The following is a 23,290-nucleotide window of genomic DNA, read 5'->3' on the forward strand; positions in this document are numbered from 1 at the left end:
GGCCCGAACCCCCAGCAGAGGAGGGAAGAGCTGGAGCTCTGGCTGAGATGGGTGGGGTCCCCCCGGTCTGGCACATTCTCCTCCAGCAGAATGTTTGGAGCATGACTATTTCTTCTGGCCACCTGCTGCTCCTTCTCCCCTCAGGAGGTTGAGACATTGCCCTGAAAAAGAAAGGCAAGAAAAAGCACACGGGCCCGGTAGTCCAGGGCTGGACATCACTGTGTGATCACTGAGCTGGAGGAGACCATTATTGCCAGGATGTCTGCTCAGGGAGCATGCCCAACCACAGAGAGTGCTCTTAGTCAAGATGGGAATTTTCATTTTTCCGTTGCCCTCCTCTCGCCCAAATGGAAAATTCAGACGTGGTGCAGTGGAAAACCAAGTGTTGAAAGACTCCTCAGGAGCTTCAATCTATTCTCCATGTGAGGATAAAAGGGGGCTTACACGGGAGTGTTCTCTTCGCTGCATTCAGAACTTTTGGGGGTGGGGTGGGAGAGGTGGCTGCTGGCTCATCCCAGGCTGTGGTGAGTGGCGTCACAGGCTCCGCCAGCAGGAGAGTGGCTGACCAAGTGCCCAACTATTTAGGCCAACAAATGCTCAGGGCTCAGGCAGCCTCCCTCCCCAGCCCGCCCTTCCTGCCAGTTTCGGCTGATGGCCTCCAATGCTAATGAACAGCTCATAAGTGCTAACAAAGTCCTTGGCACCTAGAAGCCAGGCAGAGGAACTTCCAACAAGAATTTGGACCAAGTCTTGACCCCAGTGCCGTTGCAGGATTTCTTGATTGTTGAGTCTGGGTACCATGAGTTGGGCAGGGGGACTCGCCTCTGTTCCCGGAAAGCTGGTTCAGTGCAGCCGAATGGGGCCTCCCACAGACCTGTTTCTAGGTCACAGAAACTTCCATCTGACAGACAAGCTTGAACATTGAAACTGTCCCTGATACCCAGAGGTGGAGCAGTTTCCAGAACATCCAAGGTGGGCCCCTGGTCCCAGAGAACATTTATATGAGGATGAACAGCAGGGATCACACAGAGGTTCCTACCCAGCAGCCCCTGCCACCTGCTGAAGCTGTATGTAAGCTGGTGTAAGAATTGTACAGGCGATACTTGGAGATTGTACTCAGGCCCTCAGTGGGCTCAGGAAACTTCATTACATGTGTGTAAGGTTAATTCAAACCTATTGCCCTAAGCACATACTTAATTTCATAAGGAAATTTCTCCCAAGAGAGAGCTGTATGAAACAACACCTCTGAACCTACCACCCCTCCCACACGTGGGAAGCAGAAAAACTGACAGTAACGCCCATGGGGTTGCATTCCTCTTCCCTGGGTTGGGCCTTAATTTTGCCGTTCCCACAAGGCCTGCTGCTTCTCTGCTTGTCCTCGGAGGTTTGCCTCCTCCCTCGTGTTGCTCCTTCAGGCCTAGGCCTGGCTGTACCAGGTAGGTGTTGTGATGCCCACATTCACTCGTGTTCACCCTCCCACATCCTCTAGCAGCTCTGCTGGAGGATTTCTCAGGATGTTTCTGTCCTCAGGAAAATGCTTTGCCAACTGTCAGGACAGACTTGCCAGGAGTTAATACCCTCCGCTGAAAACAGAGAAAATTGCAGACACATCCCCTGGCATCCTGAGCCCACAGGTAGGGGGATGAGGCCAGGCAAGCTCTACATCGTCTCCCAGGCATCCCCAGTGGAAAGGTGAGCACATAGGAACCTGCTCATTCAACACACTTTATATTTACTTCCTTCCTTTATAAGCCCATTAAACCAGTAGGTAGGGAGTGTTAGAAAGAAAGCAAATGTCAGAAAGTGTCTCCTTTAGGATTCCATGAAGCTCAAATCCCAGGGAAGGGCAGCCCCTGTTAAATACCTGACATGAGCAGTGGGCTCTTATCACCACCTGTGGGTTCATTATTACATCTGCCTCAGCAACCACTGGGTCAAATGCCCTTTGAGGCCACTGAGGACACAAAATGTGGACGTTCATCTTTTTTTCCATGTTGCCTGGCACAGGTGTGACACTTAGTAGATCCTCAAAAAAAAAAAAGCCAAACTAAGCGGAGCTCGCTTCAGGGAAACTCAGATGAAAGGGGCTCTTCAAAGACTTTCGGGGAGGGAGAGAAAGGCTCTTTGACTGTCTGTGCATCTGAAGCTGTAATGGAGCAATAATTTGGTCTTCATAACATTCTGTTTTTCTCTGGCACTGGAGCGGTCAGCTTCCATGGGACGTGATGACCCAGCCCAGGGCTCCTTGCATAAGGACTCTGAGGTGGTCTTCAGAGGCGGGACGCCTGGAGCTGGGCCTGCTCTCCCAGGCAGAAGGCCAAACCCTAATTATTGCCCTGCCCCCAGAACCATGACCAGGATGTCCAGGGCTCCTTTGCACGTGGTTTCTGCAAGGCTCAGCCTGAACTTTGCTCCCACGATGTAATAATACTTGGCCATAGCATTTATTTATTGTATGTAGTTGGAGGGCAGGGAACAAGAAGGATACTGCAGAATCCTGGTTAGATCTGAGTTTGGGAAACAAGCTCATTTCATATAACTTCACTGAAAAATTCCCAAATAAGTTAAAGAAAGGAAAAAAAAGAATAGAAAAAAAGCTTTTGGCACTTGAAATGAAGATTAGATCAAGTCGTTTTTGTCATCCACAGGTCCTAGACTGCTGGTTTTCAGGGAATCCCGGTGATCGGCTGGGCTCTCAGTGTCTGTCTGTACTGCCTGACTAGCAAGCCTGGGCTAAGGCCTGGGAGGAACTGATGAACAGGAGGGTCTGGGCTTTGCACTTCCTTGGCCTGAGTCACCAGCTCACCTCTCCTCCCCAGGGCATGCAGTCCTGGGTGTGGCATCCCTGGGACCTAGCCAGTCTTCAGATTCTCTGGCTGCAGAGCAGCCTGGCCAACTCACACAGGTAGCGCTCTTATGCTCTTGGAAAAGAAAGCACCAAAGTGAAAGGGGAGGTAGAGGGAGGCTAAACACAAGCATTTTTCCAGGTCCCAGTGTCCGGGAGTGAAGATGGCTGGGAAATGTCTCTGGTGGCTTTAAATGACACAGGTGACATATTCCAGGAAGGACCCAGGCCCCAGTGGACTGGGCCCCTCTTTTTTGATTCTTGCCTCTCCCCAGACCCAACCCTCAGCAGCGTGACTTTTACACACTGATGTTTGCAGTGGAGCCCAGATGAAGGCTTTCCTCCCACGAAAGCAAAGTAGAATCTTATGGATTCATCAGCAAAATTTAACACTTAAATAAACAAAAAAAATGAAGAGATAGATTGAAACACACAGGCACACACATTTCCTCTGGTGCCAGGACCAAGGCAATACCGCAGCTGAGAGCTTCACGTGCAGCACTGGAGGACAGGCTCAGCTCCAAGCTTCGTTTTCCTTAATGATACCACACAGCTCTTAATCTGTACATGGGGCTCCTGACCCCTGAACTTAATATTGACTCTCCACTACCACAGGTAAAGTTGCTCGAGAAAATGGGGCATAGCAATGCCTAAGCTATGAGTTCTGAGCAGCTTGGGATGAGCAGATGCCCACATGCCCGTGTGCTAGGCTTGCCCAGGCTCCATCTGCAGAACTGTTCTTGAGCCCGATTTCATCCGAGCTGCACAGAGGGTTTACTACTTATAAGGTGTATTTCAACGCTCAGAGCACCGCAGGAATTGTGGCTCCCCGATTCTGAACAATCAACCACAAAACATTTATTAAGCCTGGCCCGTGAATGGGACTGTTAGGATGCAAAACTTGTAAGCTACTGGGCTCACCACACATTTGCTCCCTTGCTGGGGAACCACCACATGCCCAGCCGTGACTATTAAGTGTGACGCCTGCTGGCCACAGTGCAAGGCCAGGTAAATATCCCAGCTCTGCCACTCCCAGAGGTGTGGCCGTGGGCGAGCCACTCAGTCTCTCACTCCCGGCCCCCTCATCAGGCGTGTTAGGAGGGGTAAATGAGATGGCGTGTGCTCTGCACAGGGCATGGCTGGCGGGAAGGGTTCAGTGCCTGTCAGGTGTCGTTGTCTTTCTGCAACTAAACTGCATGTCTCTTGAGGACTGTTGGGGGGACGGCCCAAAAGTCTAAATTCAAAATTGATTCCAAAGAACTGACATGTAGCCTTATTCAAATTCGTAAGAGCTTTAATGGTAGAGACTTCCACAGGCAAGGCAGCTGCTGCTCCCAGGGTGGCCGGCCGGGGAAAATCCACACGGCTCCCCGGGCAGGGCCTCTTTCTCATCGTGGGAGTTCATAGGAACCCATGCGGTGGGCAGTCACGTGGGCCACCGGAAAGGACAGTGCATCCCTGAGTTAACAGATTACATCAGACAGTTATCACACTCTATACATTCACTAACCCCCTTTCTGGGGGCATTCCAGTTTTCGGGGTAGTCAGCCAAGCCTGCAACCACAGGGAGTTAAGAGTCCAACAGCTCCCAGATACCCTTGCTGCTGGAGCCATAGTGCATCTCAGTGAGTCCCCTACAAGGACAGAGGGGAATTTTCACAGCTTTTTGTTTTCTCCCAAGGGGCCTTCCATATAACATATGCCCAAGAGGGTGCTGTTCTATTTGCGGGAAGGTGCAACACAGGAAGGGTTCTATTGTGTAGGACAGTTTCCCAGCAGTGAAGTCCTGAAACCTGGTGCAGACTTTGAAAAAGTTACTTTGTCCAATAAAAGTGTTTTCAACTACATATATTCATGTTTTTAAATGATTAATTGAGATTTTCTTATACATAGTTAATCCAGGAATGTTTAGACAGGGATAGCAGCAGAAACCTTAAAGAAGCAGGGCACACCAAATAAATATTATCTAGAGAAATGTACACAAATGTGTAGCTTGACTGGTCTGTAAAGAAGTATGCAGAGGTCGGCTTTCAGAGGCAAACTTTTCCCCTTGTCCACATAGTCAGTCCCATCGTCGATCGCTCTTGGCAGACTGCATGACCCTGACGGCCTGCCTGCCAGGGGTGTGCACCTGGGCTGCTAAGTGATGCCTCAGCAGCCATGACGGACAAGCAGGCGATCTGGGTCACTCCACCTCAGACCTGCTGCAAGACTCGGCATCACCATGGCTGACTGAGGAAGGACAAGGTCCCTTCGCTCTAACATCCCCTCACTCCCTGTCTTGCTATTATATGATTTTTAAAAAGGGCTGGAGAAGATTTAGGAGGTGGTCTGCATTCACATTCCAGCCCTGCCACTCACTAGTGTGAGCTTCTCTCCAAAAGGCCATAGATCTCTAGGTATATAGATGGGACACCTATACAATGAAGGGGGTTGGGCCAGATGGAGTGCAAGGCCAATTCCGGCTCCAAGTCCTGGATCCTCTGAGGTGTGGAAGAGTAAGGTTGGGGGGAGGCAGCATGGCACCTGGCAGCTCAGGGCAGGTGGGCGCTGACACCCAGGGGTCTTTCAGAAATCACATCTACTCCACCCCTAGGATGTACACACAAAGGCACATACCGCAGTACTGCCTCTGGGTACAGGTGGCAAATATTCATTTAAATCATTTAATAAATTAGTATTTGCTTCAGGCCTTCTGCAGAACAATGAGCTGAGGGCTGTGCTATGAAGGGTACGAAAGATGGACACGAGACCTTTGCCCTAGAGAAGGTTAGGGTCCAAAGGCTAGTTCTGTCCCAGCAGGCTGTGTGGCCTTACACACACTACAACCTCTCTAAATAAGTCTATTTCTTTGTCCGTGAAACAAGGAAAATCAAACCCCCTTTGCTTGTAATAGGAATTAGAGACAATATATGTAAAGCTTGTGGCATTGTTCCTAGGACTGAATTGCTGTTAAGAAATACATATTATATGCTAAGCTCCCAGCACAGTGCCTTGCACCTAGTATATATTACATAAGTGGCAATTACTATCGTTACTATGAATGTACTCTTACCATTATTATCAGTCTGGGCATTATTAACAATGCTCTCAGAAGAGAGGAGACCCGAGAGGCCCAGAATGCAGAGTGGGGCTTAGAGCATGGTAGTGAGTTTCAAAGAACTCACTACCTAATGCCTATGTTCCTCACACCTACACGTATGTCCCACGGCAGCTACTCATAAGTCTGTCATTCATTCCCCAGAACCCTTAGACTTACCCTTCCACAGGCTTCCTAACAGAAATCCAACAGTTAGCAGATTTTTTTCCCCTGAAATTAAAATCAAGTTCAGCACTCCTACAGTTCTTCATGCATTAACCACACACCATGCTGCCTCGTGAGCCGCTCCTCTGCTGCTCTTTGGAAGAGGCAGTCCCGGAGCTCCTCGTGCCAGTCGGAGACGGCTTTGTCATCCACAGTTCAGTCTGGGGCTGTGGGGCTCCACCCTTAAATGGGGCCACTCTACTGGCCCCAGAAGAATGTAAGAAATCCCTTTGATCTCTAGAGAATCAGATTAACAAGCTTTGGTGGGCAAGGAGACCTGCTATAAATCCTAGCATCTTAATTCAAAGGCTTCAAAATTCTTCCTTCTTAAATCTATTTCATTAATTAATCCCATATACATCCCGCTTTTTTCTTTTTTCTTTTTTTTCCTATGCTCCTATGTTTCTCTGAAACCTCAAAATATTTTGAGGGTTATTAAATTCATAATTATAAAAAAGGTTTTTATTTCATTTGCCTCAACTCTCCTTTCCTCTACTTTCTCCCACAAAAGCTTTATTTTCTCAAGTGTCTGTTCTTTCCACTGAGATAATCATCATAATTACAATGTACTGAATCTTTATTACAGCCAGGAATTATCAAAATTTTGCACTTATTTTATCTCATGTAATCCTCTAAACAACCCCCTGTCATCATCCCCTGTTAAATTATTATTTCTATATAATAGCTGAGAATCATAGGATTCTCAGAGAGGTTAAGTAACTTTCTCAAAGTCACACAGTCAATAGAATCAGTCTAGGACTTGAATTCAGAATGCCAATGACTGTTCTCCTTTTCACCACTACACTACTTTCTCCAAATTTCTAGAGACTTTCATGAATCTTCTCCATTATTTTAGTGGTCAAGATATCTATATTCCTGTGGAATGAGTAGTAACTCCATTCTAGATAAATTATTGTTTCCAAGGAAGCATTTACAACCCACCTTAAAGCAGCTTCCCCGATTGGCTCTCTGATCTAGGTCAGCCGTGGAATAGTCAGCTATGTTGCCTCACAAATATCGTGGGGACTACAACTTAGTGCTCTCAGGACAGCACACCTATAAGGGGACGTCCCAGGTATTCTCTCATTGAAACCACGTTCTGTAACCTCTCTAAAAAACCCTTCAAATGATTTCAATAATAGCCCAGCTATAAAAGTTTCCATGTGTTAAGGGCCCCAAACATAGGGATCAACAAGAAATAAGACACCACAATTGGGAGCAGAGTCAGGGCGGAGGTGCCGCTGGAATGGCAGGCGTCGGATGGAAAGGTACAGGGTGAGCTCTTCAGAGTCGAGGGCAACACAAAGGCATTACACCATCCGAGATCATCTTGTAGCCACAGCTACGCCCAGAAGGGTTTCAGAAACTGCATGTTGCTCTGGGCTACTGCCCCTCTGTCTTTTTGGCTCCACACCACTTTCTAAATTTCTAAAATATTTCTTTCCCAGAGAATAACTCCAAAGTCTTCTATAGCAGATCTATAGCATTTGTGTGCAATTTAGTGGGAAAATCAAGGGTGGGATGGTGATTGTGAACAAGATCCCAGTATCTGTTACTTCGGCCTGACAGCCGAAGAGATGAAAGGGGCACGTCCATGCAGAAAGGAGTGGTGGATTAGGCTGGGTTAGGTTAGATTAACATGGCTCTAATACCATGCCAGTCTATGTAAGCAAACCAAAATCTAAGCCTGTAAATGCCTCATGGTTACAAAATCAAAACTTTAAAGACAGCCAACACAAACAGCCGACTAGTCGTTAAGCTCTAGCCAATCAGATAATTTTCTTTCTTTGCCTCTGTACTTAACTCTACATAAATTTTCCTCCCCCTCCACCTCCTCCTGTCCTCACAGCACTTGAAACCATTTCCAGTTTGGTGTTGCTCCATTCCAATTAATTTTTGCTGAAATAAACTCTTATTTTTTTTACTATGCTTCAGTTTATCTTTTAACACTTAACCCTTTGAGGTGCCCAAAGCTAACATCTTCAGATGCAAAGAGATGATTCTCTAAAGCTTATCAACTAAGGTGGGTGGGGAGGAGTAGGTGGGTAGGAGACAGGACATCTTAGAGGGCACTGAAAAATATGATGCTGCCGTGATTGTCGCAATGACTGAGGGGTGTTGCAAGTATTTAAGTAGTGTAGTGGTGAAAAGGAGAACACTAAACATCCTGCAGAGCATCCCATCCCAAATGTCAACAGCCCCTGGATGGGCCCTGCCCTCAGACTGGTGCTCAAGTCTGGGTCTGCGCAGCGCATCTGAGCTGCATCTTCGCGGGGCTTCATTGAAAAAGCACTGGCGTCGTCATCAGCATCACCCTAAACAAATGTGCATGGAGAACCCGTGGCCTGGAAGGCAGGGGCTACCTAATGAAAAGTAGTGAAATGTTTGAAAAACGTCAAGTAAACTCAATAACACAACTCTCAGTCTATTCCAAGTGTATGAGATGTTTGTATTTAACTCAGGAATGTCACATGTCTCTTTTTTCTCTCTCATTCTAGATAAACAAGGGTTTGCTCCTTGAAGCCAGGAAAAACAAAATCTTTACATACAAAGTTCTACTTGCAATCAGAGCACATCTTCTCATATGATGTACTTTCAAGGCTGCAGACTTCTCAAAATAAATAAAAGAACCTAGATTTACACAAAAGGTTGGCAAGGCTCTGCTCTAAGCTGGTATTTCAGCCTTATCATTTGGTAGGCATTTTGCTTTGTTTTGATTCGAAATACATAAAAATATTTAATTCTTAGACATTCTGAAATTTTTTACAAAATGAAAACTATAAATATGGTTAAAGTAGCTGAAGGCATTTTCCTCTAAATACTCACATTTTATTCAATTGCCAAGATATTAATGCCTTATGATAGGATAATAGATTTTATGACTCAAGCAAGAGTCTGTGTTTTCTGGAAATCAATGTATATGTATATATCTGAAGACATACCTGCTCTGTGTTCTAAAGTAAACCTTCATGCATGAGTGTCCCCTGGGATGACACTGATGCTAACTAGTCATCTCCTCCACAGCTCGGTGCTAGTCCAGGACACTCCTCTCTGCGCATAGGCTCCGAAACATCATGTTTCGCTCTTAATGCTGATTTTTTAAAAATTATTTATTTATTTACTTTTAGAAAGAGGAGCAGGGAGAGAGAAAGAGAAGGAGAGAAACATCAGTCAGTTGCCTCTTGCACATCCGCTACTGCGTCCTGACTAGGAACAGAACCTTTAGGTTCTCGGGTCGGCACTCAGCCCACTGAGCCACACCAGCCAGGGCCTAAAGCTGCATTTTTATTTCTCATTGTTTTTCATCAAATACCTAGTGCCACATTTAATATTGTCTAATGTGTATTTCACATGGAAGTTCTGCTTCCCTTCTCACAGACGATGTCCCCAAAGACCTCTTCTCCCTCCTGTTTCCCCAGCTGTCAGTTCCTCTGGCTCTCTCGCACCCTTTAAATGAGAGAGACTGAGGAGAAGGAAGGAAAGAGTAAGAGTGGATTTAAGTGCAAATTTTAGTCTACAGCACCTTACACTGTTAGTATTAGCACCACCATTACCTTCCTCACCCCATAGCGAAACTTGAAACATTTCTGGAGCTAGATGTTTTCTGTGTCCTCAGAATCCACAACTAATAAGTGGTCAATAAGGCTGACAACAATGAACATGACCTCAATCAACTTTCCTCCGAGGATAGGAGCAATGACTTGAATAATACATAATGAAGGGTCGGACACTCAGTTCAAACTCCATGAAGCAAAAACAAATTTATCAGCACAGTGAACTGAACAGCCCACGCTGCCCTGGACTGTGAGTGCCGTTGGACCGGGTCCCCACACCGTCATCAGGGGCCTGTTCCCTCCCTCCTCCTCAGCTCTTCTTTCCTCCGTATCAGATTCCTTCTCAGACAGGCTCTTCCCAGGTAAGGCAAACATAACCACCAGCTCTTCTACAGCTCTACACCACCAACAGAAAGAAAGAATCATTTTCCCATGGTTCCAGCCAAAGTTCAGGAGTTGACTCCCATTTTCTCTGATCAACTCAGCTTGGTCCTGTGCCCATCCCTAAACCAATCACAGCAATGAGGTGCTCTCATTGGCCAGGCTTGGCTAGACCCCTAGAGCCAGCGGTATGGTTGGCCTCACACAAACTACATAGACTGAGGTGGAAGAGGAGTGATCCCCTAAGGAAGCCATCATATTGGTCCCAGAAAAAAGGAATGGATGCTGTGGCAGCTAAAACTACAGGTGTTCACCATAATCCCTAGCAATGAAACCTACCCCACAGGGTTGTGATAAGAGTTAAATCATATGGGTTCAAGACATTTACAAATCATAAAGCAATTATATCTAAAAGATGTTTTTAGTATTAAACAGATAATTCTGCTTATCCACACAAAACCACTGACAGATTGCATCGACACTACAGCCAAAAGCAACAGTCACTGTGCAGCTCGGTGGTCAGAAGAGACTCCGGTAGCAGAGGAAGGCACTCTGGGTTTTGTGGAGAGGCTGGTGTGGTGGGAAGGGTCTTGGCTCTAAAGTCATGCAGATGTAGATTCTAGTCTTGGCCATGTCTTCTATCAGCCACGTGAACTTAGTCATGGTACATAGCCTTTCTGAGCCCTACTTTCTTCAACTGTGAAGTGAGGTTAATCACACTTCTTAATACCCCATTTTGGGGAGAGTGAAAATGTATGCAAAGCACCCATGGTGCCTGGCACAGCACAAATAGTCAATAGATAAAAGAATGTTTACCCCTTCTCTTTCCCCTGCCTCCAGGACTCATGTTGCTTTATTGCTATTTAAATTTCAGTAGACTTCCAGGAAGTCCAGGAAGCTCAGAGTCCCAAAGAGGTGGACCCAAGGAAGCACACACTGAGGCACATCATCATTAAGTTACCCAAGATTAAAGATAAGGACAGAATCTTAAAAGCAGCAAGAGAAAAGGAGATAGTTACCTACAAAGGAGTGCCCATAAGACTGTCAGCTGATTTCTCTTTTGAGAAATGGGACAACTGTAAGAGCATAATCAGTAAAATATATTTTAAAAAATAATTTTTAATAACCTAAGACATCTAAATATTGAAATTTGGAACTTGGAAAATACTATTTTTTATAGAGACAGTAAGTCAAGTTCATCTTTTTGGCATTGTTATTTAGACATTTTCTAAATATCCTAATTGACAGGGGAAGGAGATCTGGAAATGGAACTGGGGACTTTGCCCCAGCTATCCATTTACCTGGGCTTTGAACTTTTGTTTCAGATAGTGTTACTGCTCTCATAACTCACCAACCCAAACAGCACACAGGCCAGTGAGCAGCCTTGACGTTATCAAATTATCTTTCCAAGGTGCAGACCTGCAGATTTTAAGACAACCTGTGAGTCAGCATCGGAAGTGAAAACTGAGTAGGGAGACGTCATTGATAAGGAGGGAATGACTAAATAAACAAGCCTTTCTAGGGATAGTTTCGGTGAGTGTTTTCTGCAGAATTGTTGGGCAGAGAGGAAGGAGGCATCAAGACAATAAAAGGGATCTTTCTTCCTGAAGGCACTCAGGAAGTGCTCCAAAGACACCCACGCACCCCTCTCCGCTAACCCCTTCCTTCTGCCCTCAGATCCCTTTGCTTGCAAATGACCCTCTTGAGGAAACATTTACCAGTACTCACTTTACTTATTACTGCTACACTCCTTTCCTTTTTTTCTTCCCCAAGCCACAGTTTATAAAAGCTAGGACTCAGGAAGAGATCGTCTCCCTTCTCTGCCCCTTCCCCCCACAACAGTTACAGAACTACATGGACCCACCTTAGGAGTCCACATGGTTCTCCCAGGCACCTCCTGGAAACATCCTGACCCATCCTGTTCATTAAGCGGTCACAAAAGGAATTTTATAAGCCATTCTCATGCTGGTTGGATCCCCAACTGCCAGGGTTTCCCTACCAGCACAAGTGAGCCATCTTCCTTCTCTCCTGCCGCACGCTGGCTCCCACCCCACTCTGGGCCTCCAGGGGCACTTGTGCAACTTCCCAGAGGAACTTGTGCAACTTCCCACGCCTACAGAAGAAGCAGCCTCAAACTACAGGTTTTGTTCATCACAATGTCCTGCCAGTTTCCCAGTATCTAAATCAATCTAGCTAGTTTTAGAGGGAGGGTTTGTGCCACTCTCTGCTAAGACACTGATTTCCCATTCAGAAACTTAGAGTAGGTCAGCCAGCTCCAGGACACTACAACCTGACGACGTTTTATGCAGCCATACCCCAGTGTCCACCGAACCGATTCTAACTCTGAGGAAATCTGCAGGCACTGGTTTAGGGTCCTTTCCTCAGTCTTAGTGAGGGGCTGGGGCGGGGGTAGGGAGGGGGAGCAGTGCAGAGTCTTGACAAGAGAAGAGGCTCCTCAGCCAAGCTTAGGCCCAGGTAGGTCAAGGAGACACAGTCAAAGATAGGATGCTTTCCACTTCTACAGTCGAATTCCTGGTCTCTTCTGTTGTCTGGATGCCATCATTCACACACAGACCACGTGCCCCGATGTTAACAGTGCCGGTCCCTTCCTGAACTCACTGGTGGGCACCACCTGTATCCCGCATTCTTGTTTCCTTGGCCAGCTAGACCAGGAAGCTCCTAGAAGGCAGAGGTCTCATCTGGGATCTTTTTCTTCCCCAGTTCTTAGCACCCTGCGTGGAGCAGGGTTTAAGGACTTCTTGTTGATTGTTCTGAAAGGCTCACTTGGCCAATTCTGAGTGAATCTTTAACTTTCAAGGACCCCTAGGCCAAATGCATGTCCAAAGTGGCCAGAATGGTACTGCTCCAGCAGACGCACACACGGACTGAGCTGCCCACTCCTCCTCTGCAGCCGGGGCCCTCTCACCCAGCCCTGTACCCGTCCCCATAAGCAACGTTACTGGGGCAGAAGGGCTAAGAGGAGCCTTTCAGGCTTAAGGAGGAGACAGGGAAATGAGGATACATGAATGACTGATGACAAATTAATATTTAATACAAGTTGTTACAGAAAAGTAAAGCAGATGATGGTCTCCTGTCAAGTAGAAGCAAGTTTCTCTCAGAAGGTTCTGGCTCCTAGTTCAGTGCTGTTATGTTAATGTGAAAGCAAAACATACCAGACAATTAAGGCAATGTTTTGATTCAGGTTATTACAATAAGGAAAATGTTCATGAAAGAAGCAGGTCTCAAAGAAAAGGAAGGGACCCTTTGGCTTAAACAGGTAGGTGGACAGGCGAGTCATCCTTGAGTCTTCCAGGAGCCTTGAAGAAGGATAGAGATGGGTCTTACTGCAAAATATTTGAGGGTAGGTGGTCTTTTGAGATTTGGCCTTGGAACACAGGAGGATGGGGGACTTGGGAAAACAAAAAAGTAGGGGATTTCTTAAGCATTGCTGTTTCCAGAGCATGGGACTCAGATGAAGTTCGACTTTGTCACTAATATTGTGTCACCTCAATTATTCTAAAAACTAAATGTGATTTCTTCTCTGTGCTTATTACCTGTAACTCTGGAGTCCCTCAAGTGGCATCCAGGGCCTGATTCCTGCCTGCTCCCCATGAGCTGAAGTGGGGAAGCTCATATGAGAAGGGCTTCTGGGCCAGGCCCGCCCATCACCTCTGCACACCTTCCAGTGGCCAGAACTCAGGCATATGGCCACACTTACCCACAAGGGAGGATGGGAATTATAGTCCACTGTGCACCCAGGAAGGAGGAGAAAATGGATGTTGGTGGTCACAGCTTGCGGGCCTTGTCTCATGTGCTTTATACACTGCTCCCTTTCCCTTTAGTGAATTCCCTCTGCCCCCTTTCTGGCCCATCTCTGATTAGACAGTTTCTGTGCACACTCCTACAGTCATTTAAATATGACTTCCTTTAGGAATTTTTTCTTGACCACCCATGTGGGTTAGATACCCACTGAATGTCTCTGTAGCACTCAAAGATCTGTTATGCCACTCACACCACTCTACAATTATGTTCTCATCAGTCCCCCACACTAGACCTCAAGGTCCCTGACATTAGGGACTGTGCTCTTTGTCTCTCCATCCTTAATGCCTAGCAACACTGGGCACTGGGTAGGTAATTGGTAATGTGTGTTGAATAAATGAGTGAACTCTAGCTCACCTCTAAATTGCCACGTCCCCTCATGTGCTCCAAAGTGATCATTTCAGCGACAACAACAAAACAGAGAGACCCCAGTAACCCTCCTATGAGATTTTAATTGAGACCTTAGACCGCGCCCCCCCCCCCCACCCAAAGAAGACACTAAGCATTGTTGATGATTGGGATGCAAAGAGAGCTCAGGTGTTTATTTCAAGTTCTGTCCACTAACCACCTCTGAGAGCCTGATTAGCCCTCAGTAAACAGAACTGTGGCCTCAGCTTCCTGGCAGGCAAGGATGGAGGTGGCAGACGCCCACTGTGTTAACTGGGCTGAGATGGCAGCCGTCCTGGAAGGAGGGCAATGAGCTGGAAGGGACCCTGTGTGTTTAGGATCTGGGTAAGTCAAGCAAACATGTACATAGTGACACACCTGACTGCAGCTTCTATCATCCCCACATTGCTCCGAGAAGGGAGTGAGCATCAAAGTCAGTAAAACCTTATTAATGCAGGAGAGAATGGCTGAGTCATTTCCATAATGACGGGCTCAAGGCAGGAGTCATTGCCACGCCAGAGGAAGAGAAAATGGTGATGCTTTTTATGTTGTTATTGGCTGGAGTCTCAACCTTACAACTTCTGAAGAAATGATATGGTTCATACCTCCAAGAACAAACAAAATGGGGAGGTTACCTCAGGTGCATGAGTAACCAGACAGCATTATGACTGGCACCTATGGCCTGTGGGGGACAGAGAAGCTATCCGGGCGGGGTGTGAGAAGGGCCTGGGAGGAGTTAGGTATCTACAGCTCTTGGGCCGGTTGGGTACCCTGCCACCTCCTCCATTCGTGTCTGAGATTCATTAGAGCCAAGTGGGTAAAGAGGAGGAAAAGAACATAAACAAATGTTTTGACCATAGATTGACTTGAGTTCTATTATATAAGTGGTAAAATTAATGAAATAAAAATCAATCACACCTTTTGAATCGTATTTTTGTTTATGTCCTGGTGATTCTCTTCTTTGTCCAGCTGGTTCTTACCTGAGCCCTTATGGAGCCATGGAGAATGTCTGAAGGCACAAGGACAGGCCTCTCAGAAATGACCCAAAGGACCTCAGGGACACTGTGGCCTCAGGACAGTAATTGCCAAAGGCATCTGTGCTCTTTAGCTGCCCTCAGAAGAGGGGAAAGCTGCTGAGTTCTGCTGTGGAGCCATAGGTGTGCGCATCCATTCTGCAGGAACATCCAGCTGCTCAGATGAGGCTGATGGTGATGATGGTATTAGCTAACGCTTATTAGAACTTAAAATGTACTAGGTGCTAAGCTAGGGGACTCACATGCAGTATCTTGTTTAATCCTCACCATCACTCTATAAAATATGTACTACATACAATCGTCATTTTAGGGGGGAAATATACTGGTGGGAAAGATGCTGAAAAACTCAGCTCCGAAGTAAATCAGACTGGGAAAACCCACCTCCAGGTCCTACAGGGTGTGCCGGTGAGTTTTGTCATCAATGCCAGTTGTGCCCTGGGGAGCCAGTCCAAGCTGTTTCTTCAAATTTCATTTCAAACTTCAGCACGTAACTGCCACCTCCACTGATACCACTTTAATCAAAGCTACCATCATCTTTCATTTCAACTAGAAATAATTGCTAATATTACTTAAGCTCTCCTTGGGTGCCAGGCATTGTTCTAAGCACTCCCCTTATGTTCGACGGTTTAGCCCAATGAGGTGGGACAAGGTAGGAATCTGACTCAGACTCTGCACTGCACCTCTCCAAGGGGAGCCATGCACACTGTGTTCACAGGCTCCAGGACCTGGCCCCAGCCAGGTTTGCACGAGGTGGTAGCCCTGACTCTTCTCACTTCCCTTTCACCGGTGAGAAAGCCGAGGCACAGAGGAGCTCTTTAACTTCTCCATGCTCACTCATACTGCTCATTAACGGAGAACCACCCTTCAAACCCCAGTCATCTGTTCCCACAGCTTCACCTCTCCACCCCTTCATGAGTACCCTAATGGCCATCTCTGCTTCTGCTCTTGCCTTTTACACTCTCTAGTAGCCAGAGTGTTTTTAAAAGAAACAAATGATATGACTCAAAACCCACCAAAAGCTTCCTGTCATTCCTGGAATGCAATCTGAACAAACTCCTCAGCAGGTTCCACAAGGCCCTATGTGATCTGGCACCTGAAAAGTCTTTATACTCCTCCCCAGCTCACTCTGGTCCAGCCACACTGGCCTTTTCCCTAAGTTCTTGCCAAGCTATTCTACCACAGAACCTTTGTACATTCTCTTTCTTTGGCCTCTGCCACATGCTTTGCCCAGATCCTCCAACCCCTTATTCAGGACTCTTCTCAAATACCATCTGCTCCAGAGAGGCGTCCCTGATCTTTTCACATAAAACAGCCTCAGACCCTCACCTGCTGCTCTCTTTCCCATTTCCCTCCTTTGTCTTTCTTCACAGCACTTAACAGTACTTAAAAGTATATCATAGATTCATTCACCTGGTTTATTAGCCCCTAGATGTAAACAGGGATTTTGTCACCCTTAACACTGAGTCCCCAGGGACATGAGAAGAGCCTGGTACGTAGCTGGAGTTCGAGAAATACTGGTTGAGTGAATGAATGAGCCAAGCCTCTGGAGAATAGGGCCTCCTCAGCTCCTGCCCAGGGCACACAGACAGTTCTCAATAGAAACCAACAGAACAGAGGAAGATGGAAAAAGCAGAAGGAAGAAGGAGAAAGAAGAAAGCATTATTCAGATTCCATTTTAACTATACTCAGTTTTTCCTGGTTGTCAGCTTAGTAGCATCTCACTTCATTCTCACATCCTAAGAAGTACTTTAGCAACAATGGGGAAATATGAGGAGAATGGCCAGAAGCACACTTACATCGATTTACAAATGTGTACTTTTTGCCTATACTAACAGGAAAGAGCTTGTCATGAAAGAAACAGACTTCAAATTGCTTATCTTTATGGAGCTCAAACCACAAGACTTTGTGTTTATTTTATTTATTTTTTATGATTCTGCTTTATGAATCCTCTAGGCCATTTAATTTATTGTGTTTATTTTTTCTATCACTTCAAGATAAAATGTTTATTTCTACTATCCTCTTTTCCTTCAACTTAGCTTTTAGAATTTCCCCCGTGGTTTACAAGAATTGATTCAATTCACTGGACACCTGTGCATTTCCCCCATAAATTGTTTTGTCAGTTTTTATGGAGGTGGAGCCCGGGTTTTTCTAAGTTGATTAAATATCTGCATAGCGGGTGTTTTTAGTTAAATAAGCTAACATTTTCATATCATGTCATGTCATAGATTAGGACAGAGTTTAATCCTCAACCTTGGGCACAGTGCTGTTGCTACCATTTTGGTTAGTGGGGGAACGAAGGCACAAAGGAGCTGATAACTTGTCCTGGGCCAAGCAGCAAGAAAAAGAAGACTGGCATTCGAAATCTGATCTTTTGACTTCAATTACAAGCAAGCAAGAGTAATGAAAGCAACCCAAGGAAACCAGCTCTCTCTGGGGTGGAGACCCTTAATGCCAACCCCAGACATGGGTACCACACTTTACAGTTTATAAGACACCCTCCGGCTCTTGTCCAGGCAATGATACAGGGGTGCTAATGGCTAACAGGAGCATTACTGCATCACAACCATTGGGCCCTCTGAGGGAGGGGCAAGTAGCCAACAAGTTTCATGGTGCAGAGTTGGGAATGACACTGACCCTGATCCCATGTGCTTTCAAAAGGACAATCTTAAGTCAGCATGGCAAATGGGATCTGACAGTCACTACACTATTGTTTCAGTGATTACCCAAGAGATTTGGGGGAATCTTCCATCAAAAATATTTAACACAAGCACTGAGTTCCTCACAGAATACAACTAAAATACTTGAATATTTTTTTCCTCTGCAATATCACTTTCCCTGATGGTCCCAGATAAATAGGATGTTACTATATACATTACGCACCTCTCAAACCTAAGTTCCAGAACACTTTCGTAAAAAATATCTATTCAAACCCTGGCTGGCATAGCTCAGTGGATTGAGCTCGGGCTGAAAACCAAAGTGTCGCAGGTTCGATTCCCAGTCAGGCCACATACCTGGGTTGCAGGCCATGGCCCCCAGCAACTGCACATTGATGTTTCTCTCTCTCTCTCTTTCTCCCTCCCTTCCCTCTCTAAAAATAAATAAATAAAATCTTTTAAAAAATTATTAAAAAATATATCTGTTCAAAGTTGCCACTTTAAACAATGAAAAAATTTATAAGCTTCCTAAGAGCCTATAGTGTTTTAGTCTATGAAAATTAAAAAAAAAAGCCTTGCCCAGTGAGCCTCCAAATTCTCAAATCATTGGCAATAAATGAAATATTGCTATGACCTTTGGCTTTCATGGGCTCAAAACACCTGTGTTTTCTATTTATTTTTTTTAATCCTTACCTGAGGATATGTTTATTAATTTGAGAGAGAGAGAGAGAGAGAGAGCAAGAAACATTGATGTGAAAGAAAAACATTGATTGGTTGCCTCCTTTACGTACCCCAACTGGGGATCAAACCAGCGACCTACATAATGTGTCTTGACCAGGATCTAAACCTGCAACATTTTGGTGCACAGGATGACACTCCAACCAATTAAGCCACTGGGCCAGGGCAAAGCACTTGTGGTTTTGATTTCATGCCCCATATTTTCAGTGAGTGCCAAAGAATTAAACATATTTTCTGGAGTAAAATAAAGCATATTCCCAAGTCTCGGGGCTCCTCAGAGGATTAAACACTATTTAAATGATGGGAGAAATCCTGCTGACTAACCCACTATCAGAATACAGAACACTACAGGTGTAAACGGCAGAGGATAAGAGGGATGCGCGTGCCTGTCACACAGGTCACACACCCTACCCCCTCACTCCCTCCAGGAGACACCCACCCGCCTGCCAGATGCCCTGAGCCCTGGCAGAAGAAGCTCTTGCCTCCCCCGGTCACTCACCTTACTCAGCCACTGCACTGAGTGCAGCTGCCACGCTCTTGGGTAGCCAGGCTGTATCTAACCCACAGCAAGGGAGGCTGTATCTTTGCACATCATTGGAGCCTTCCCCCAGTGACCCTGCCCATTGCCGACCTCCTTGGAAGAGAACAGAACCATGCTCATTGCCCGCTTTGGGGTTTTTTCCATGGGAAGTTTTCATCACCCAACTACAAAATGTTTCCTTGTAGAAACTGAAAAGGCCTCTGAGCCCTCACCATGGAAGACTTCTATTGGTCTTGGGCCTCCTTAGGGAATGTCTGCTTTTTAATACTGTTAAAAGAAAATAGGCCAGAAAGGGGAGCCCATTGTATCACCCCTCATCAAAACCTTTTGATGACTCCCTATTTTCTCCATAATAAAGCCTTATTGTCATATGTGAAGTCTGCCATGAGCTAGTTCAAGCCTGCCTGCCCCTTCTTAACTCTCCCCGATCCCACCACTCCCCAGGCCCATGTCTATCCTCAAATCTCCTTCCCCCACCGTCTCCCTAAACTCCGATGGTTCTACATTCATTCTTTTACCTTAGGCTCTCTCTGCTCTTTCTTGCTCACATTGCTTTCTCTCTCTGGGGTGACCACATTCCCAGCTACTCTGATGAATATTCTGTTTCTCAAAGTCAAATTCAAATGCCTTCTCTTCCCTGAACACTTCCCCCAAATCCTTACCCTAACCTCTCAAGTCACTTTCTCTCTCCAAAGGCCTTCCCTTAAGGTTATCTGTGTACTTATCTGTCCTCCTGAAGGAACCCTGCCCACTCCCCTCTGTATCCCCCAGGGCCTGTCTTGGGTCTAGCACAAAACTCACTACATATTAGCATAACTAGAATTGAACCACAAGTTTACAATTCTCAAAGAAAATCCAGGGAGCAGAAAGCTGGAGAAAAATGCAAATTTATCTACTTTTTACCCCTTCCCACCCTTTCAACACTGACCTTGACATTTTTCCTCACTGCCTTGCCATGCAGGCTTCAGCACCAGTATCCTCTGGCCAAAGTCAGGTGGCAGTGAAGATTTAACTCAGGTGGCTAGCTAAGGCCACTAGATTCCTGGCAAAGCAAGCAGAATCTCAGTAAAGCAGGTAGGAGACTCCAGAGCCATTTTCCAGACCTCAGCACAGACATTATACTAAGTAAGCTTCCACCTCCCACACACACACCTTCCTCCCTTACTGCTTCTTCCCTCTGGTGTGGCCGGCATCTTCTGCAGACAGGGTTCAACTGAAAAATTTGGGGGAAGTTATGTAATACTCATGGCAGAAATTGCCCATTGTTTAGCTCAATATCCATTCTTTACTCCCTTGGTAACAGAAGCTGTGTTTTTTAATTGGCTATCCAGAATAAAGACTACATATCCCAACCTTCCTTGCATGTAACTAAGTTTTGGCCAATGAGTTGTAAGTGGAAGTGGTGTATGTGAAATTTCCAGGAAGTATCTTTAAAGCATTAGGGTGTATCCTTCTTGGCCTCTTCCTCCTTCCCTCAGGCTGGAATGCCGAAGGCGTGGCTGAAGCTCAAGCAGCTGTCTTGGACCACGAAATAGAAACTAACGCTGAGGATGTCAGAGCAACAAGATAGAAGGAGCTGGGGTCCTGACACTATGTGATATCTTACAAATTCTGGGTTGTCCATCTCCAAACTTCCTTCAGATGTGAGAGAAGTCTACCTCTATCCTACTTAAGTCATTATTACTTTGGGTTTTTCTGCAACATGCATCAAAATCTAAACTAAACTGGGACATTTCTGAGCCTTCATGTCTTTCTATAAAAACTACCAATGTCCTAGAGTTACTCTGAATTTTAAATGAGAAAGCGCTTTTAAAGTGTTCTTCAAGAAGATTGTAGCCCTGACTAGTATGGCTCAGTTGGTTGAGTATTGTCACGCAAAGCGAGACTTCATGGGCTTGATTCCCAGTCAGGGTACATGCCTGAGTTGCCAGCCCAGTCCGTGGTTGGGATGCGTGTCAGAGGCAACTTCTCACACATTGAAGTTTCTCTCCCTCCTTTTCCCTCTCTCTAAAAATAAATAAGTAAAATCTTAACAAAAAAGGCTCTTTTAAAGTCTCAGTTTGACCCATAGAAGTGATCAATAAGTACCTTTTCCTACTCCCTTCTTTTCCAGCTCAGAGTTGAGAGGTTTTCTTGTTAGTTTTACCAGGTGCTTTAACATGGATGTCTTCCCCAGAGTTCTGCTCCTGATTCATTCTAACTAACACACAGCACCTGGTAAAGTGGAAATAACAACATCTGTGTCTTACTCACAAATGCCTCATGTGAGGTAAGCAACATTCCCATTTTACTGAAGAACCTAAGGGTCAAGGAAGTGAAACACTTGCAGGAAGTTACCCGGATCATCAGTGGCAGTGCTGGGATTCAAATCCAGAGCAGGCTGGCTCTGGAATCCATGCCCTTGACCACACTGCTGCTCCAATTGCAGGAGCCTGGGAAAGTGAAAGGATTTCCCTGCTATTCACCTGCTTCCATATCTGCCATCACCCAAACCAACACCTAGATCCATTTCCAGGTTTTCTTTATCTCCCTCTCTCCAGCGGGGCAGAGGCTGTGGTCGTGCATTTGCATTCCTTAAGTCCTTGAATTTTGTAAAAAGTGTTGCAAAAAAGGCCTTTTTTCCTCAGAACTGAATCTGGGACTCTGTCCTCTTTCTAGTGATTTTTGACTCCAGGTAAACAGCAAGTTTATTTGTGAGGCTTACCTGTGAGCCATACAGTTCTTGTTTTAAGTACCTGGCCACTACTATGATGTAAGGATCAACATTTGGATGAATAAACATTATCTATAAATTTTATGTAACAAGATATTAAACGGAAGCTCTGACGAGTCACCCAAACTCAGTAAGTTCGCAATCTCAGGTTAAGGTGTCAACTCTCCACGTGCATAGTTTCAACAGAAACATCTGAGAGCCTCTTTCATAACTCTCCAACTTCCCCACCACTTGGAGAATACAAAGAAGGGGGAGGAGAGAGGATTCTCTGAGGAGGATGTTGTGCTTTGTGCCCATCCCCTCTCTTCCCTGAGGGAGGAAAGATTCTGCCTCCTCATCCTCCAAAGAGCATCATATGTGACCCCTATAACTGGGGACCAGGGTCTGAGAGACCAGAGGACAGGCCACCTGCTTTGGAAGCTGAGCCAGGAGCCTACTGCTGTGGCAGGGTTGCCTGCACTCCAAGTTTTTTGGGGTGAGAGTTGTATAATGCTGGGACCACAAACTGAAAGCAGAGAGATCTCATGGAGAGTCATCCAGGATCTTAGCCTAAGAGCTTCTTGGAGGAAAGACTGCAGCAGTGAGAAATTGGAGGTAAATGACCAGGAGCTGAAGGAGTGCCAGTAATCCCCCAAAATAGAGATGCCCTGACTTGGGAACAAGGGCACTACCAGGAAGGGGTGCCTGGTGGGGAACCTACAAATTGCTCAGGTAAGCATCCCAAGAGTCAGACAGCCAGTTTTAGATGACTCGCAGGCCTTAAAAGGTGAGGCCAGTTTATGACAATCTCTGTTGCAGTGAGACTTTTCCTCGCCCGTGAGAAGTCAACATGACCGGCACCCAGTTCCCCACAGCTGCCTCCAGGCCACAGAGGCTGAATAGGGAAGGAGACCAGGTCCAACATCTCATCAGGCTCAGAGTTCTCACTGCTCTCATGGAGGGGACATGCTCATTGCTGGATGGAGTCTGTACTTGCTGCTTAAAATGACCTTAGGATTGTCCCTTACCTGAAAGTAAGCAAAATATTCTTGGGGCTTGACGCGGAGTTCTTGTCCAGGGGCAGCAAAGGATCGCCAAGAGCGAACGGATCATAAAGAGAGCTGAGAGAACACAAATAAAGATGTGTTTCAATTATCTTACGAGTCTTCTGGGCAGCACATAGGCAGCTCTTGTTGAGGTCACACAAGCAGAGCTGCATGGTGGCAAATCAGAGGCACAGCCGCCCTTGGGAAGGGCCCCAGCATCATGTCAGAGGGAGTCACTCTGAGTCTGAGATGACACAGGAACGTGCCTGGCACATTCTCAGGGGAGGAAGCAGAT

General features: G+C 46.1%; 1 long non-coding RNA gene across 1 annotated transcript; it reads right to left on the reverse strand.

Moving 5' to 3' along the window:
- Positions 1-4,153: 4,153 nt before the first annotated feature.
- Positions 4,154-20,457, reverse strand: LOC123823934. The gene is made up of 3 exons (XR_006786625.1): positions 20,410-20,457; positions 20,186-20,299; positions 4,154-4,303 (listed from the first exon to the last, which is right to left on the reverse strand). It is a non-coding gene; the product is annotated as an uncharacterized LOC123823934 (long non-coding RNA).
- Positions 20,458-23,290: the final 2,833 nt, after the last annotated feature.

This window comes from Phyllostomus hastatus, unplaced genomic scaffold, assembly GCF_019186645.2.
Source record: "Phyllostomus hastatus isolate PE091 unplaced genomic scaffold, TTU_PhHast_1.1 phas_contig_524, whole genome shotgun sequence".
NCBI classification, from domain to species: domain Eukaryota; kingdom Metazoa; phylum Chordata; class Mammalia; order Chiroptera; family Phyllostomidae; genus Phyllostomus; species Phyllostomus hastatus.